This window comes from Urocitellus parryii, chromosome 9, assembly GCF_045843805.1.
Source record: "Urocitellus parryii isolate mUroPar1 chromosome 9, mUroPar1.hap1, whole genome shotgun sequence".
Taxonomy (NCBI): Eukaryota; Metazoa; Chordata; class Mammalia; order Rodentia; family Sciuridae; genus Urocitellus; species Urocitellus parryii.
The window spans coordinates 3,674,037-3,693,088 of NC_135539.1; positions in this window are offsets into that span (position 1 = coordinate 3,674,037).

Sequence of the window (19,052 nt, forward strand, 5' to 3'; positions counted from 1 at the left end):
CTGAAGACCGCCTCCTGGGTTTGGCAGGCGGGGAGCCATGAGCAGTTGGCAGGTGCCACAGACACGGAAGGTGGTAGGTTGACCTGTGCACTCCACCGTGGCCATGCCTGGCCTGGACTCCCTGTGGCCTCGGCTTCGCTTATTATTATTAACCTACAGTAGTTGTGGGGTGTGCTTGGTCCGCTATTGTTTATTGGAGTCAGAAAGACTCACTTCCATATGTCTTTGGAATGGCAGATTCCGTGGTTTCCATATACAAATCACTACCTGACCAGTCAGTTTTTAGAAAATAGGTGATCTGGGTTCCAAATGGCTGGGGATAAAAGGCAAATACTGCATGATGTCACCAATATATGCCAGCTAAGGAAGCCCAACTCATATTCTATAACTCACCAGCTCAGAAGACAGGTTGAAATCAGCTTTTCCCATTTTTGATCTAAATCTCTGTATTGTATTTGCATTTCTATATAGAAAATCAGCATGCTGAGAAAAACCATTTCTACCACCCATTCACTCCGTGTTGGCAGGACCCTCAACAGGAACACACTGATTCCTAAGACTACGAAGGGCTACTATTCTAGAAACATGTCTACACTTAAAAATCCTATTTGTTAGTCAGGCTCAAGGAAGTAGCTGTCAAAGAAATTAACAAGCAGCACCTGAAATTTGCACATAAAATACCTGGCTCATTTGGTAGCTACTTAAATATTCAATTAACCAGGTGAGACATCTTCCAGCTGTCATTAACTGGAATCTGCAAAGACTTGGCCTCAATTCTAGGGCTAAACTCACGCTCCAAAGACATAAAGACCTGTATTCTCCTGGCATCGAAACCTTACTGTGGGGCTGAGCATTTTAGCCCCTCTTCCCGAAGTGGGTACGTTTTTACCCTGAGCTCCGATGATCCAGGGGTACAGAAAGGCAGTGTGCTAGCTTGCCATGGGGTCAGAACAAGTGGTGAAATGGGAAAAGAGGCCTGGGTTCCATTCCAGCTCCAAGTCAGGTGTGATTATTGGGACAAACTCTTTTTAAAAAAAAAAATTTTTTTAATATTTCTTTTTTAGTTTTCGGTGGACAGAACATCTGAATTTGTATGTGGTGCTGAGGATCAAACCCAGCACCATGCACATGCCAGGCGAGCGCACTACTGCTTGAGCCACATCCCCAGCCCTCTTGGGACAGACTCTTAACCTCCCTTCGTTGCTCCCTAAGTGCAGGTTGAAGGGAATCTTCTCCTGCATCAACATGTAAAGCATTTAGTATGTTAGATGGGTCTGATGAGTCAAGCTTTAAGGTTCCCCAGAATGTGCTACCAAGAACTCAGAAAGTATTGGGGGGATTCAGGAAGCATGTTTTCCCCTGGAGTGAGCTGAGGCCCTGTGAGTGGTCAACAGTAGTTATTTACTATTCCTGGCTAGGGAACTGGACAGCAGGCTACTGTGGGGTGAGGGGACACAAAGCTCACAGCCCTACACAGAAAGACAGACACAGTACCATCACGCTCATGCGGGGCATCTAAAGAAGTGGAGCTCAGAGAAGCAGAGAGCAGAATGGGGGTTACTGGGGTGGAGAGGAGGCCATGAAGAGATGCTGGACAAGAACATGACATTTCAGTTAGAAAGGAGGACGAAGGTCCCAGAGATCTGTTGTTACACAGCTAAGAACCGGGTATTGCACCTAAAACCTGCTAAGAGTGATTTCAAGGGCTCTCACCACAAAAGAAAAAAAAATGACAATGACATGTGAGCGAATCCAGTTGCTAATTAGCTCAAGTGGACAGCTCCATAGCACACACACACGGACATGAGAACATCACGATGTACACCATCAATATTTTGTTTGTGCATTTTAAAGAGAGGTTTATTAAAAGGGCCAGTGTCTTAGAGAGATGGCAGATGTGCTGCCGAGGAGGGTCTGGGAAACACATGCAGAATCACAAACAACCTGAGGATCACAGGAGGCGGCAGGTACACAGGGACGACGCTGTGGATAGAAGCAGAGCGCCTCAGCGGGGAGGTGCTTCAAGGCTAGAGGGGCAAATGACAAAGGCAGGCCTTCTGGCTTCATCAGATCACCTCTCAAAGGGCACGTGGGTGACTTCTGGTATAGAGAGCTGGATGAAAGCAAAGTCTGAAATAAGTTGGAAATGCTAAAACACGGAAGATCAGGATGCAAACCTTGCAGATGCCAATTGCTTTCTCATAGGTTTAAGGTTACAAAGGACTCTCCATGCAGAAGAACCAAGTGATGAGGGTTATAACAAACACGCACACTGGTTCCTCTCTCAGCCCACACCTGCCAATCAAAGACCTGCTTGTCCCAGTTCAGGGCTAAATGCCAAGGTGAGACTCAGGGAGCCCAGGACATAACCCCTGACTTCCAGGAAAGCAGCTTTGTCTTAAATAAGATAATATATACACACACAAATTTTAAAACACATATCAATAATCTAAAAAAGTCAAGGATTTATAATTGAATCAAAGATACCAATGCACGTCAGAATCAACTATACAGTTTTAAGGATATTTTTGCTTGCTAGTTTTTATTTTTGCTTTTTAATAGCAATGTCTCAGACTCTCCAAGACCAGGACAGCAATAACAAACTATGACAGACCAGGTGGCTTAAAAAAAGAAATGTACTTTCTCACAGTCCTGGAGGCTGGAAGGCTCAGGTCAAGGATCTGCAGGGCGGGTTTCTTCTCTGGCCTCTGTTCTTCCGGATGCTGTCCTCTCCCTGTGCCCTCACCTGGACCTCTGAGCGTGTCTATGTCCTCCTCTCTGCTTGTAAGTTCACCTTGTTCATCTTGGACTAAGTCCCACCCATACAGTCTCATTTTATCTTTGTCACCTCTTTCAAGACTCTGTTTCTAGGTGGGCATGGTGGCCCACCCTTGTAATCCCAGCTGCTTGAAAGGCTGAGGCAGGAGTTTTGTGAGTTCAAACCAGCCTCAACAGCACAGTGAGGCCTTGAGCAACTCAGCGAGACTCTGTCTGTAAATAAAATATAAAAAGGGCTGGGGATGTGGCTCAGTGGGAAAGCACCCCTGGGTTTAAAAAAAAAAAAAAGACCCTATTTCCAGATCCAATCACACTGCAGGTACAGGGAGGGGGGACTTCAACCATGGCGTCACTGGGAGCACATTTCAGCCCATAACAACTTGGTGATCCAGTGTGAGGCTCAGACATCAAATGCTTTGCCAGCCAAGTGTTAAAATCCGTGTTCTCAGTTCTCACCCTCTAATCTGCTGTCTAGGCAATGGGTCAGGAATGGATTCGCTCCGCAGTCCACTTCCATATACTTTATCCCATTAGTCGGAGGGGAGTTGGGGAAAGGTACTTTTGGTAAGCTCCCGGGTGGCCTTTGAAGGGTACTGTAAGAAGGATTAACTTCTCAGAGCACAGGCTGATGATCGCAGATCGCCCATGATCAGCAGGGATCTGCGAGGTCCCTTGTGACCGGAAGCAATGTCTTACTTCTGCCAAGGACCAAGCCCCAAAGACCCCGAAACAGCCCCGTACCTCTCTGGCTCATGGAAACGGGCACGGGCAGATAAAGAATCCCCTTTGCCTTTGTGTCTGCATGGCAGGCACTGGTGGCCCCTGTCCCTGGCTGTTGACACCAGACAGCAGAGGCAAGCCACTGATGAGCAGGGAAGTCTCGCAGCCTGCGAGGAAGAGTCAGCTTTAGCAAGCCGCCCGCCAAACTCTTCTCTGCAATTCTCCAAGTTTACATCTCTCCCCAGAGTATCAGTAGGCATGCTTTGATCATGGAAAAAAGGGAACGGCTTCTGACTAACTTCAGCAGAAATAGATCACTCAAAGGATACGAGAGAGCTCCAGGGATGGATGGACGGATAATCAGGCTTAAATATATAAAGAGGGGAATCAGGGAGGATCTGGAGTCCAGCCCTGGGAGCTCCCTCTTCAGTCAATCTAACCAGGACATCAGCAGGGAAACGAATCAACTCCAGCGTTTCCATCCCACTTCTCCCCCATCATGCATCTGCAGACTCCACACCCAGGCTCAGCAGGGAGAGGCCATCGGCCAGCCTTGGCCAAATCTGCCTCTGGTGACCAGAGAAGGGCGCCTTGATTCAGCATCCCTCCAAGACTGCCCACCAGCCGGGAGGATTCGCCCCCAGAGGATAAGGGTATGCTGGCCACCCCAGGCTGGTGGGAACAAGCCACCATGCGCCCCCACACCCTGTGCTCACCTACAGACATGCCTCAAAGGAAGACAAGAGGCTGAGCTGTCTTGTGCCCATTTTCCTTAGGGCCATAGTGGGGTTTACGTGCATCACAGGAAAAAAGTTTTCTCCTCTTCCCTCACTCCCCCTGCCTGCCTCCTCCTACCCCTGCACAGAGGAAACTGCAGGCGCCCTCTTGGCCCCCTCCCCATTCCCTTTTCCTGGCCCCCTCCCCCATTCCCTTTTCCTGGCCCCCTCCCCCATTCCCTTTTCCTGGCCCCCTCCCCCCACTGGAATGGTATTTAGATCTCCAAGGAACGGAGCAGGGAGGACAAGTCCTCCTGGCTGAGGCATCTGTCACAGAAATGAAGAGCAGCTATGACAAATTGAAATGTCAGCATTATTAGTGGTTTTGCTCGAAGCTGTTTGATACTGACTTAATGATAAAACAAGAAATGGAACAGATTGGCCCTGGAAAGGGGTCTGATGACTGGGGATAATGGGCTAAAATTAATGCAAGGACGAGGAAGAACAAGCATTAGGCCAAGGGTCCTCAATGTGATGGGGTTGGTGCCCCCCCCCCCCGACCCCAGCCCTGGAAGTGTTGAACTGCCTGGGGAGACTCACACAAGGAGAGGGTCCCTAACACCAGGTGCACTGCAGGGCTCAGCAGCACAGACGAGGGAAGGTGGCGACCTGGACACCCTTTTGCTCATTCATGGCTCACAATGAAGTTGAGGAAATTACAACCTGAAACTAGTTGGCTGGTTTCTTGACCCCTCCCTTTGTGCTCTTTAATTAATGTTCTAGCAAAATCAGGAGGCACTGAGATCATAAGGAAGAGTGCAGAACGCAGGCCTGGGTGAGGATGGGTTTCTTTTAGACATACTTTGTGCATTTGTGAATATTCGATTTGAGCGGGGCAGCTGTCTTTGGAGGTTATCTGGACTGAGTTTCTGCAGTTCCTACAAGTTAGAAAGGCAACCACTTTGAGACAAAATCCATTTGCTTACAGAACACCACAAACATGGGTTCATGAAATGGATTTCAGCAAACAGCCAACAATTTTCTTCTTGCATGCATGTGTGGGCGCGCGCGCACACACACACACACACACACACACACACACACACACGGGACATATTTGGAGTCAGGGGCATTATCCATGGAAGTCTCAGGCCTGGGTCCTGAGGTTCCTCTCTCTAAGTCCCTACCAAACCTGGATTTCTGCTGTGGATCTTTTGGATGTAAATGGGAGCGGCTGTGGTTCATGCTTCCAGAGGGAGTATTTTGAAGACAGCTATCCAAGAAAGCAAGTCACTGGGCTTTTGTCAAGAAAATGAATTCTTTGGGGACAATTAAACCATTATTGGCTGGAGACAAGCTCCAGGACTGTAGAAAATGTCTCCCTCGCTCCCTCCCTGTAGCAACTCCCAGAAATTACTTTCTGAGGGGATCCAAAGTAAGCTGGGATTAATTTGTTCTTCTACGGTAGATTGATAGGTTCAGTCATTAGGCTGGGGACACGAAAAAGCTAATGCTATTGGTGTTTCAACCCCTGGTCTCAGCCATGTAGACTTCACGAGCTTTCTCCCTGGGGAATGCGGGAAGGAGTGAACTGCAAATCTTCCAAAGGACGGAGTCAATTTTAAAGTGATAAACACGTATCTTCCACCTTTGTTTTAATGTAAAATATATTAACGTGCATTCATCCACTTGTCCATTTTCTAATCGAAGGTATTTTCTTTGAGTGGTTTCTCTGCAGAGAGGAATTCCTCATTGCCCTTCCCACGTGACCCTCAGGAACCCTCCAGCAGGTTCTGCCAACTGTGGCCCACAGCCAGGTTTTCTTGTTTGGGGTTGTTTTTGTTTGTTTGTTTGTTTGGTCTTGTGTTTGTTTTTGTTTTGATACCAGGGATAGAACCCAGGGGCCTGAACCACTGAGACACCTCCCAGCCCTTTTTGCTTTTTTTATTTTGAGACCAGGTCTCGCCAAGTTTCTTCGGGCCTTACTATGTGGCTCAGGACCCCTTAAGTGGCTGAGGCTGGCCCTGAACTTGTGATCCTCCTGCCTCAGCCTTGCGAGCCACTGGGATCACAAGTGTGTGCCACCCATATCCTCGGGCCCATATCCTCTTCTTATAAATAAAGTGTTTGGGGACCCAGCCTCGATCATTTCATCTAGGACTACATTCAGGTTCAAGAGCAGTGTTGAGTAGATGCTCAACCTGCGATGGAAACCCTGCGGCCTGCAAATATGAATACCGTCAGCATCCGGCTCTTTGTTGGGGGGTGGGGGGAAGCTCGCCATCTATTGTTTCACTCTGGCTTTGCAGAAAGTGGAGTGAGCACGCCAAGACCCACCTGGGAGATCCTGACTGCACCGCCTCTCCAGGTCTCTGAGGGTGGATCTCCCCCCTATCTCAGCCCCCTCACCCAGGGCTAACTGAACTAATTCTTTGAGGCTTGCTTTCATAGACTGTTTCCCAAGCATTTAACTTGATTTTCACAGAAATGGCTCTTTTTCTTACTGCACTCATTTTTCACCAGTTTACATAATATTCCACTAAATAATGTAATTACCAAAACAAGAACAGCTGACAGGGGCAGCTCTGGGAACCCGGACAACGGGCTCTTGGCAAGCAGATGTCGCAGCGGGTGCAGGGAAAGGTGAACGGTACAGAAAGGCGCACTGCAAGGGGTTGTGGCCCTGGGCCAAGGTGCTTCAGGAAGGGACCCCCGTAGGATGTGTTCATCTGGTGGGTTTGATAAGCGGAGGTCAACAAAGTCAACTTGGTCCAGGAGCCACGCCTGGTTCCGGTATTTGCCAGTCTCACAGATGCATTATTTTGTCATGATTGTTTGACAAAAGCATGCCTTTTCTGTCATCCTGCAAGGTTCTGGAGAACAAGAACTAGGGAGGGTTGATGGTATCATTATATCTCCACTACCTAGCACAGTGATTGACATTTGGTTAATGCTCAGAAAAAGAAAAAAAAAAAAGTCCCTTGAATAAATAACTAAATGGAGGCGGGTGTCTTACTGTGAGCCATTCTGAAAATATCATCAAGAAATCATGAATTTTGTGAAATCTGACCAAAGAGGAAAGGGAAGGGGAGGGCTTTACTTCCTTCTTTGCTCTCCTAAGAGCCACTGAGGAGTGTGCCTGGACCATGGGGTCAGGGGTGCTGCGAGGCAGGGATTCTGATAGCAGATCTCTTGGCATGCTTGGAATTGAGCTATCTGATACCCGGATGAAGGCCATGGGTTCAAGCCAAGATGATCATTAGCAATTTGCATTTTGCAATCCATATCGCTCCTGTATCTAGCAGAAATGAGAAACTTGCTTCTAACTGGCAAATTAAATATTGATAACGCAGATCTGCTGTACAGCATCTTTCACAAGGCTAGAACCACGATTTCCATGTTTCTAAACCTTCGGTCATTTGCATTCTGCTGTCGCCACCTTTGTCCTAACTGAGGGGAATCTGTAACATCAGGTAGCTAATATTTATCTTTAAAACAACTCGTTTTTAACCTAAGTAAATATGTTTGCCAGGAAAACTGTATTGCCACTGCAAATGGGAAACCAATATGCGTAGTCACAAATAGAGGTCAACAGAAAAAAAAATAAACCTATTGAAAACTAATGACTATTAAAAAACCCTTTCCTATACCAGGAATTGTTCTTAGATCTCTCAGACATGAATCACTTTGGTCTTCATTTGCATGTACACACACAGACACAGGCACATGGGCACAAGTGAACACACACACCTTGTGAAGTTGGTGGGATTCTTACCCCCATTATTTACATGAGGAGTTTGAAGTGCAGAAGATTGAAGTAACTCGGGCACAGCCACCAAGTTGCTAAATTTACAAAGTCCAGATTTTATCTCTGCGGGCTGAGCACCGCCCCTAATTCTTAACTGTGATATTTTGCAAACAATATTTTTAAAGTCTGGCTGGATTCTTTGCCTGCCGCAGGCTCCAAGCCTGAGGCACACTCCCCTTCTGCTAAAAGAAAGCTTAGAAAGTGAGAGAGTCTTGTAACAGCTACTTTAGTTTAAACCGAGAGTTTCTCATTGACATAAAAAGGATTGAGAGAGAATTGAAAAGGGAATAACTTTCTAAAAGACTGCGTTCACTCCCGGGAAGCCGAGAGTCTGATGCAGGGTAAGTGTCTTCCACTCTGGGAAATACTGAGCTAGGAGCTGACTGCAGCACACATATTCTCCAGTATATTTTGCTCATCTCTGTCTTAGAGAGCCCAGGGAACGTTGTGGGGGTAGGTACTCTGTTAGCAGGGCTCCTTTTCCCTAACAGTAGTTGGCTCTGGGCAGCTGGCTGTACCTGTGCCCCTTCCCTGGACAGATCCATTGGACTACAGTGAACAAGCAACTGAGGTTGAGCCACTCAGACTCCGTTTCCAGAAATCCCTAGCCACGATCCATTGGTAGTTCATCCCCATTCCTGTAAGAAGGGATGCAGCATCAATTACAGGGCCCAGAAGGTATCGGTTATATTAAAAGTTAGAAATTTTCTCAAGAGAAAATTCCAGGATGGAACCACAAAGAGAAACCAACAAAGGGGAGGGGGCTATGTGAGTTTTGATAGCTTTCCAGTTCATTCTCAGCTCTGTTCTTAGGAGACCCCGGTGGATGTTTTTACCTGCTAAGGCTACCCCAAAGGAGTCCCCATCATTCACACTCAAAACAAGCTGAGTCCATCCCAAAGTGCCACCTAGAGAGCCTGCCCTTTGAACGGCCCTTCGATTCTGGGAGTAGGGCGGCCACAGATATGCCCTGCGTGTGTCCCTAGGCCTGGCACTTCCTGGAGGAAGAAGATGGAGACAGCCACTGGGAACGGCACCCTGTTAACAACAGCCAACCTCACAGACTGGGAGACGCACAAGTTTTTCAAGTTCTTCCCTTAAATCATTTCATTTGGTCAGCAATCTAGGAGGAAACTGTTACCCTCTGACAATCAGGAAAACTAAAGCAGAAGACACTCAGGGCACATAGACAGAGCTTTGGACCTAAGTCGGTAAACTGTTCGCTCCACCCCTGGCCCTCCATCCTTCCATGACCACTCTGACTTCATTGGCCATGTTGCTGATCAGGATTTGAATCCACAGAACAGACTCTTGTGTACTGGGAGCCACACCTTGGCCCCAAGGAAAAGGGATCCAAACAAATCTATCAATCTGTTTATTAGTCCAAAAGCCAAGGACCACTTGGAAACCACCCCTTCTATGAATTCTAAGAAGAGGAGGGATTTGCATCTCCCACCCTGTGCCCACAGAACTTTTCCAATCGGTAGACTGGTGGGAGAGGTAAAGGGGTATGGAGGTCATTTCATTGGTGTCTTGGTTTCTTTGTCTCTCTGTTGGTTCCAGGTGCTGGGAAGGCAGAGGTTGAGAGCGGGGTTATGACAACCAGTAAACTAGGATTACCAGCCTTCTGGATCTTGACCTTGGGGCTAGCTGGTAAATGTGTTGTCTCAAGAGAACTCAATGCACAGGTGGTCTGGTGGGCTCTCATGGGCCATCTTTTCCCCGAGACACAGGCAGCAAGTTGAAATGCAGATTCAGAAGGTGGCTTCCTGTATTCTGAATTTGGCAAATTTGGGATGGGGAAATAAATGGGTTTCCCATACTGTGGCTTGCTCATTAGCAACATGAGTAACATGGGTATTTTTCTAAGAAAGTGAGTCATCTATCACGAGTACCTAGCTGGTACCCTCCTCCATGGAGGGGTCTGCCCTAGGGAAACAAGACAGAGTGTCTGTGGCTGGGATGGGTGCTGGGGCAAGTGACTGCTGCTTGCTTTGATACTCAATGCTCAGGGGCAAAGACTTTATCAGGATGGTCCAAAAAATAAGGTGAAAGTGGAAAAGGAGACAGGAGGAGAGGATGGAAGATGTGATCCATGAGGAGACAGGGTGCCAGAGAAAGCATCTACCTGGGCCGGGCGTGGTGCCACACACCTGTAATCCCAGAGGCTGGAGAGGCTGAGGCAGGAGGACCATGAGTTCAAAGCCAGCCTTAGCAACTTAGCAAGGCCCTAAGCAACTCAGTGAGACCCTGTCCCTGAATAAAATACAAAAAGGGCTGGGGATGGGGCTCAGTGTTTAAGAGCCTCTGGGTTCAATCTCTAGTATCCACAAAACAAAACAAAAAAAGCATCTACCTGAATTTCACCAGCCAGTCTCAGGCACTTGGTTAGGAATGCGTGTGCAGTCTCTACAGCCCTGTGTGTGGGATAAAAGAGTAATGAAGGGACTGGATGGGAGGCAATGCCCCAAGTAACACCAAGGACCCACGCAGCTTCTGTTGTGGTCCCTTCTATCGGCTAACGACACCAAAACCCACTCTCCTCTCTTACTTCTCCTGAAAGGAACCCTGGATTTGTTCAGGTGCCTGTAGTATCTACTCCTGCAGATAAGTCGTGACTGGTGCAGCCAATCACTGGAATCCCAGGGCCTTCTGCCAGTGACTGATGTAGACTGGCCAGTGAGATCTAAGCAGGTATGCAGAGAAGGCTTGTGGAAATCACTTTCCTGAAATAAGATGCAAGGCCTGTGAGGAGGAAGCTCTCTGGCCCTTGCCTTCTGAGGAGGATGTTGCCCCATGAGGAAGTGAGGGGGCGCCATCTTGGATGGAGCCAAGGCCAGGAGAAGCACCCAGTTTCCAGACCACTGCCCAGGACCCACGCCCACAGAATCAGCCAGAGCCTGAGAGGTGGGCAATCTTCCATCTTTTAAATACCTTAGTTAGCTTTTCTTTAACTTTCATGCAACAGCATCTCAACAACAACAACAACAACAAAAAGACACTGATTTGCAAAAGTGTTTCTTTCTCATGGCGTGTTCTACAACCACCAATGTTCCATCATCAAGAAAACCTGGAAAGAACTGTACAGGCTATCTGTCGCTCTGTGTTTCACCTTTGCACATTAGAGACTCTGAGCAGTCTCGTGATTATGAAAAAAAAATTTTTTTACTTGAACTTTGTATCTCTTAAAATTTAGAATTTCTCATAGACATCTTCATATCTTACACTTCAACGAGTCCATTTTGGAAAAATCAACGTAGGATTTGTCAGAACAAAACAGGAGAGCAGATAAAGCAATTACCGGGTGGGTGTACTGACCCCGACATGGTGTGGTATCTTCCCAAACAGAAAGAGGGGCTTCATGGTTCTGTGTTATCCGCCTGGTCCAAGAGGCCAAGGAATACGGGTGCAGTTCGCATGTACCCTTTGGTCTCCCTGAACTCTGGCAACGTAACGGGGCGTACCGAGAAGCCTCTGAACTTGACAACATGGCCACACCACAGTCCCTTGGTCCTATCTAGCCAACATAGAAGGACATTCCAATTGCTGAATTTAAAACACATATTAAGTGAGGCTGGAAGACAGAAAAGCTTAAATGATATTGGTCTATTTCCCTTCCATCCTCTTTCCTTCTGAGAATAATAATAAAAAAAAGGGGTGGGGGAGAGAGATTGAGTAGAGCGCCCGACACTGAGTGACCAGGATTAGAATTTCAGTTTTAAGCTTCTTTCAGGAGCCGTAATAAAACAAATGTCCCCCACAAAACATCACTTTAGTGAAAGAGGTTTTTCTCTTGAGCTGGTGGAAAGGCTAAGCACCCAAAAGAGAAGGGAGGGAGGGAGAAAGAAAAAGAAAGAGAACAAAAAAGGAGGAGATGGAAGAGCATGTGCACAGAGCAGAGAGGGTCGTCCAGAGGACCCACCGCCAGCGCGTCCCAGCAGTGCGGCTCCTAGGGCCCCGGACGCCAAGTCAAATGGGAAGAGAAACGTCACTGCTTTCCCGCTGGTGCCATCTAAATTTTGTACCACATAAACGCATGTTCCATCAATTTCAAGGTGTCATCCATCAATTCAAAACATAAATTAGTTTAAGATGCAAAATGAAGGCAGTAGTATCAACCAACAGATCGGCAGTGTGGGGTGGGAGACGGGCGTGGGGTGGGGGGGCTGTTGGAGCCGCACTCTGAACTCAGCCGGATTACCCACTGCATCAAAGCATGGCTTGGGTTCACTCCCTAGAGAGGGCAGGGCTCCCTCCATCCCCTCTCCTCAACCACACCCCGTGGGCCACATCCTCATCCACGAGCCACAGTCAGCCTCTCAGCCCCCAGACAGCACTCTATCAGCATCTGCCTCCCTAATTTGCAATAGAGATTTCAATATTCTCTCAATTCTGAGAAATGGATCGGGATTCCCGGAGACAAAAGCATCCATTCCTCTTTATCTAGCACTGACCTAGTTCTGGCCACCGTCCCCTTCCAAACAGGAAGAGAAATGCGAAGTTGCAATACATTATTTACTAGGATGAAGCAGGCAGGCAGACTTGCAGGGGAAAAGCAATCAGAGCTCAGGAAAGCTTAAAACATCTCCAAGGCCATTTCATGGAGTCGCAGCCGATGTTGGCCCAGGTTCTTGGTAGTGAAGTGGGTGGAGGTGAAAGGTTAATGGGGGACATGCTGGGACATCACATGAACACATATGCATAAAAGGAAAAGAAAGCTCAACCCACTAGCTCGGCTTCACACCACTGGATTCTGCTGTTGGTTTTACACAAGGACTTTACCAACCCGATGCCAACAGCAAATGTAAAATGGAAATCGTGCTACAAATTACCACCTGAGACTACTGCTGAGCCCATGCTCTTAGAAGTGAAAAGATGGTGCATTAAAGGCATTAGACTGATTATTCTTATTGGACCCCTTGGAGCACCGTAGTCCCCGACCCCAGACCTAAGTGCTGTGATTTTTCAACACAGTAGATTCCTCTGTTCTCCTAACAGTTTGGGAACATGACTCTAGGTCACATCATCCAGCAAACACTGCACACTTCCAATCCAGGCATTAAAAATAGGTCAATCAAGACTTCAGATATCCCACCAGGAACATGAAGCACTTGAAAAGAAAATAAATGGGGGGGGGGGGTGGCGCTGTGTCAAGGAATCTCGGTTGATTCTTAAAATATCAGACTCAAGCACAGAAAGATGCCCCACGGACACCACGGGAACAGAACATGCCGCCAAGCTTCATTTATAATAAACCACTTTCTACACACCTGGGGGACCCTCTGCACCCTGTGTACACCTGAGAACCGAGCTTCATATTTATGTAAGGAAATAGACTTTGAGGCTTAAAATTCCAGCTCCCTTTCCCATATACACAAGTGACACCAGGATCCAAAGTTCCACGGATGACTCAAATTCTCCTGGAAAGTGCCCTTGACATATCAGTTCAGCACTCAGGCCGGTGTTCGAATAAGGAACCCGGCAAGATGTCCTTTTGACCTCTGTTATGACTTAGACCTTATGCTGTACACCAAAGGAGCACAATGATGTCCAACAGATTCCAGAAGAGAAGTATTTATTGCTGATTCTAAATCAAAAAAAAATCCATATCTACTGTAATGGCACTTCAACAGAAGATCTACTGTATTCACCAGCTCAATCAATACTAAATTAGCTGGGATAAATATTTTCAACTCGACCGGTCTTAAGATGTAGCAGCCTGTTATTTAGAACCACGTCTCAGCAGAGACAAGGCGAGGTTTGCTTATCGCAGAGAAAGGACAACCCAGAAGCGTCTCACAATCGCACCTACCCGGAGCTGCTCTCGTTCACAATTCATCTGTTGCCTTGAAACCTGCAAAGAAAAAAGGAAAAAGAGAGATAAGTCGGAAAGCTCGGCATGAAGAGCAGCCTGGAAGACAACAGAAAGTGACTTCTGGGTCACTGGAGACCCAGAATTAACTCATTATGCCATTTTTTCTGCAAGTCTACACCGGCTGAGCTTCACTTGGAGTTTCAACCCTGGCATCCAGAAACTCAGCTAGGATGAGGGAAGAGTCATGAAGCGGATGAGGGAGAAACTCGGGAGAGGACATGGGAGCCAGTGTCCATGCAGGGTGAAGGCTCGCTTTGCTGGACAGTGCTCCATCCCCGTAGAGCAGGCAGACAGCCCCTGTGAGGGCCGCCTGGTGTTGGCTGTGACTCAGCAATGGCAGCCTCAGTGTCTCCTCCAATGTCAAGGGCTGGTAGGTTGCATTTTAGGGCCTAGTTCTAATCAGATGGTTGAGTAGGATTCTGAGGTCTGTGCTCATGCCAGGGTTTGTGGTACCTGCCATGACATACCCCGTGCACTTATCACACCTGCCCGAGCAAAACGTCTTCCTCAGCATCCAAGGATGCTTCTCTAGAGTGACCCTAGGATTCATTAGCCAAACAGGGGACATTGAATGGGTTTAGATGGGTGGGAAGGGAGGTCCAGAAAGTAAGGCTCATAGGCCAACCAGGATGTAGGTCATCAACCAAGGTTGGGACCCAAGGGCTCCATCTTTATCCCAGCAAGTAGCTGAAATAAAATTTAGGTCTGTATTCACAATTTGTCTTGTATCTTTCTGTTTTTTTTTTTAGCCAATTAAAAAGAATTCTTGATTCCCAGCCCTTGATAGTATACTAGAAGTTTTTGAGACTCTTACGAAAGGATAAGAAGGTTTAGGAACTAACTTTTGATGTATATTTTATGTATTTTGTACTGAAAGTTTCTTGTTACTTTTTCAAAAAACAAAATAAAAAATAAGAATCTTTATTTAGGATGTACCAGAGTCCAAAAATCTATAAATCAGTTCTTTTCTATGTCCTTTAACCAAGAAAAATTACCTCTAAGAACAGTTTTTAAGAAAATAAGCAGAGAGGCACACGTTTATTTGTGTACACATCAATTAGCTACAGCATTATTTGTGAAAGAAAAAAATGTAAACATTAAAATGTGTAGTAATGGGGAAAAATAACAAATAGATTAAATACACTGACATGTTGGCCTAATGTGCAGCATTTGAAATCGTGTTTTTTTAAAAACAGAGACATGGAAAATATTCACAAAAGCACGCTTTTGCTTTCAAGAAAAGAAGCTACAAAAGTACACAAATATCATGGCTCCCTTTGCTTGCTGTTACAAATACAGTACAATAGCTTATTTGAGGGAAAGAAGAAAGAAAATAAAGAGGAAAGAAAGAGGAAGAGATATTCCAAAATGTTAAAAAGGAAGTGAATACAATTCTATAAATACACGAAGAAATCCACATTGCTTTATTCTTGAAATAGGTGACTTTGTGTCGTGTGACCTGTACCTCTGTAGGCAGCTATACAAGGATGCAGGCTAATGCACGGGGGTGAGCAGATTTCTATCTGCAGAGGGCTGTGGGGTGCTGGGAAGGGCAGGTTCATGACTCTGGGTGCCTCTGCGGAGTCTCCAACGGGATGGTGATAGTTGCACGAGATTTCAAATGTCCTGAATGCCACTGTGGTGCTCACTGCGAGATGGGTACAAGGACCGATTTTACTCCGTGTGTATTCTACCCATCCCCCACATACACACACATGAAGTGCGTGAGGTCTGCAACTGGAAAGGATGGGTGAACGCGTTCCACCCTGTCTACCTGCTGAATGCGGATCTGCAGTCTGGGTAGAGCCCATGAAGCGACGCTTTGGGGTCTCTGAAAGTAAAAGCAGCAGACGGAAGGGAGGAAAGACCAGGATCCCAAATTCCATGAGCCAGAGATAAGTGACTCACCCCACCATCACCACCATCCCCATCCCCAGGATCCCCTGGCAGGCACTCAAGGCAGCCCAGAGCCCAGCACAGGCACCCACCCACAGATAGAGGCAGTCCCAGGAGAAGCCCTCTAGTTTTACCTTAAAAAGTAGAAGAGAGGAATCTTAATGCTCAGGCGGTGTAGGGGCCCCTTTTCCCATCCTTCTCTTCCCTCCCTCTCTCCCCTCATGCTGCAGCCTCCAGCCATCTCAGGCTCATGTCACTGGGATCAGCAACAGTCAACAGCACAAGTGGAACATCTAGCAGAGGGAATTGTCCATTGTGCTTTAAGAAGCTCTGTCCCACGAGCTGAGGCATCCCCCCTCCTCCTGGCCTTTCTTCTCTGTCCTCTTATTATTTGGCCCCCAATGGAAGCACATGAAAGGTTCAGAGGTGGGAGAAACATCATCTTTCTTTCCGGCTGGATGACAGAAAAAAAAAAAAAGGGGGTGTGGGAGGGGTAGTTCTGGGATACAAAAATATTTTAAGGATCCTGGAGACTAATAAAGAATTAGGGGAAAGGACCTCACACAGTATTTTTTAGGAAGTCTTGGTCTTACCTCTGAGCTGCATTTGTGTATCTGACTCTAAAAAGATTCCATAGGCTTTGAGAACTGAACTAAGGGATAGATGGCTGTCTAGGTCCCAGGCTTAGGGCACACCTGGGACACATCCAGCTGTGAATGCACAGGTTCTGGTAATAAGACAGATACTAGAAACAGTCCACAGAAGGAGACAGGAAGTTCAACCTGGGCCCAACAGAACTGATTGCTGCTGTAAGGTATGGATCTATAACTTCCACAGGACTCAGCCAGACCCAGAGTCTCAGGATAGTCAGTACATAGTATATGAACCAAAGCCATCGAGCATTCAGAGCAGCGGGACATCTTGGCTCAAGAGGAAGGCCTTCCTTGAGGCTACACTGAGGTATCACGGATGTTGTAGTGAGCAAACTAAGACGGTAAACAGCTGTTATAAACATGCTCCAACAAGTAAGAGAAAACATGCCGAAGAACATTGGCAGTAATAGCAAAGACAAAAGATGTGAAGAAGAACCAAATGGAACCCTTAGAACTATAGAAACAGTAGCCTAGATTTTAGAAAAACAACAACTCAGTGACTCAAATAGAGAGTGGCGATTGCAGATGGAAAGTACAGAATGTGAACATGTAGCAAAAAAAAAAAAAAAAAAAAAAAAATCTGATCTAAACAATAGAGAGAAGAAAACAAGAGAAAAGGAAAGAAAGGGAGCCAGGGACGTTTGGAGCCATACCAAAGGCATGACATTCATGACCCTGAGTTCTAGAATATTCATACAGATGACAGCTCACTGCAGGGAAACTCTTTGAAGAATTAATTGCTAAATACTCTCCACATTTGGCAAAGATACAAACATACAAATTCAAGAAGATTGTCGGATCCTAAAGAGTTAAACTCAAAGAAATCCACACTCAGAGACACATGATCAAACTCTAGGAAGCTTAAAGAGACACTTTCAGAACAGCCAGAGTCCAATGGTACAATGCTTGTCAAAAGAGAAACCACTTGAATAAACATGGAGTTTTCATTCAAAACAAAACCAAAAAGAAACAAGACCAAAACAAGGGGCTGGGATGAAGTATTTTTTAAATTGCTAAAACAAAGAAATGTCAATCCAGAATTTAAATCCAATTAAAATATCCTTCAGAATTGGAGGTACTAGCTGGGGATGTAGCTCAGAGGTAGAGCACTTGTCTAGCATGCGAGAGGCCCTGGATTCCGCCCTCAGCACAGGAAGGAAGGAAGGAAGGAAGGAAGGAAGGAAGGAAGGAAGGAAGGAAGGAAGGAAGGAAGGAAGGAAATTCTGTTGCCAACAGTCCTGCTCTAAAATAATTGCTGCAGACCTTTCCCAAATAAAGAAAAATATAATACCTGAAGGAAAATTGGAATAAGAATTAAGGAAGATGAATGGAAAGTAGTAAATATATGCGTAAATTTGAATAGAAAAGGCAACTCTGCTTCTCTTAAGCTCATTCAAATATGATTAATGATTTAAATTTTTAAAACTAAGGCTGTCTGGTGAGCTTTCCGGTGTATGTACAAACTGCATCGGATGAACATGAGGATGAGGAGACTCACAGGATGACGAGGTTTCTGTCTGCCTCGTCCTCAGTCAGATGCAATTAACAGATGGAAACTGCACCTACTTGAGGTGCTGCACCTGATGTTTTGACAGACACAGACACCGTGAAACGATCCCCACAATGAGATCCACTCCCGGGAGTGCTAAGATTCCCACGTTCCAGATGAAGGCGTGACATTCAGATTCTCTGTCAACTGAGGGACACATGTGCATTGTGGTCTCTCTGAAGTCACTGCTTCTAAAAAAAAAAAAAAAAACTACAAAAAGCTGTACCCCCCCCCACAAAAGCAGACGGTGGGAGAACCGCGGGATATCTCGGCGCCTGCGTGCACACACAAAGAACTTTGACCTAAACCTGACATTTTATGCAAAAATTAACTCCAAATGGACCATATATCCAAATGTAAAACATAAAACTAAATGACTACTCCAATTAAAGTGACGGCGACACTTTCTTCTTAATGCTTTCCTGCAGTTTTCAAATTACCCTTTATGACACACGGCGCATTCATAATCAGAAAATATTTTAATATCAAGGGCCTTGCTGAAATACAGGTGTTTTTTTTTAAATGTTGGCAAGTGATCACTTTTATTTTCACTAATTAAATAAAATGTATTTTATAACAAGATTAATATTTTTAACATCTGTCTTTAAAAAAAAAAATTCACAAGGGTTTGTCAGACTCTCAGAAGTACGATGATAACGTTTAAAGCAGCAAGGAGCACTTGACCTGTGGGGTGTGCAGTGAAGCGGCATTAGGATGATCCTATTATACAGAGTGTCGAAGGTGAAGTCCAGCGGTGGCCATCTGAGCAGCTCTGCTGCCCTTCCAGAGATGCTGAGTAAGCAAAAGCGGTGTGGGGTGACGAGGAACACACCTGAAGTTTTCTCTGGTGCACGTTTTCTGGTTTAGCCTGCTGGTTGGGTTCCTCCTGCCGGCAGCCCACGTCATCTCGTGCATATTCTAGTAACAGCATCCTGCTTCTTTTGGGGCCAGGCTCCTGTCCAAGGCCACAGGTTCCTGTGAACTGGACGTCACCACAGTGCTCTCTGCCTGCAGCCTGCTGGAGGTGGCATCTGCCACTTCCCCTCTGGTCCTTGGT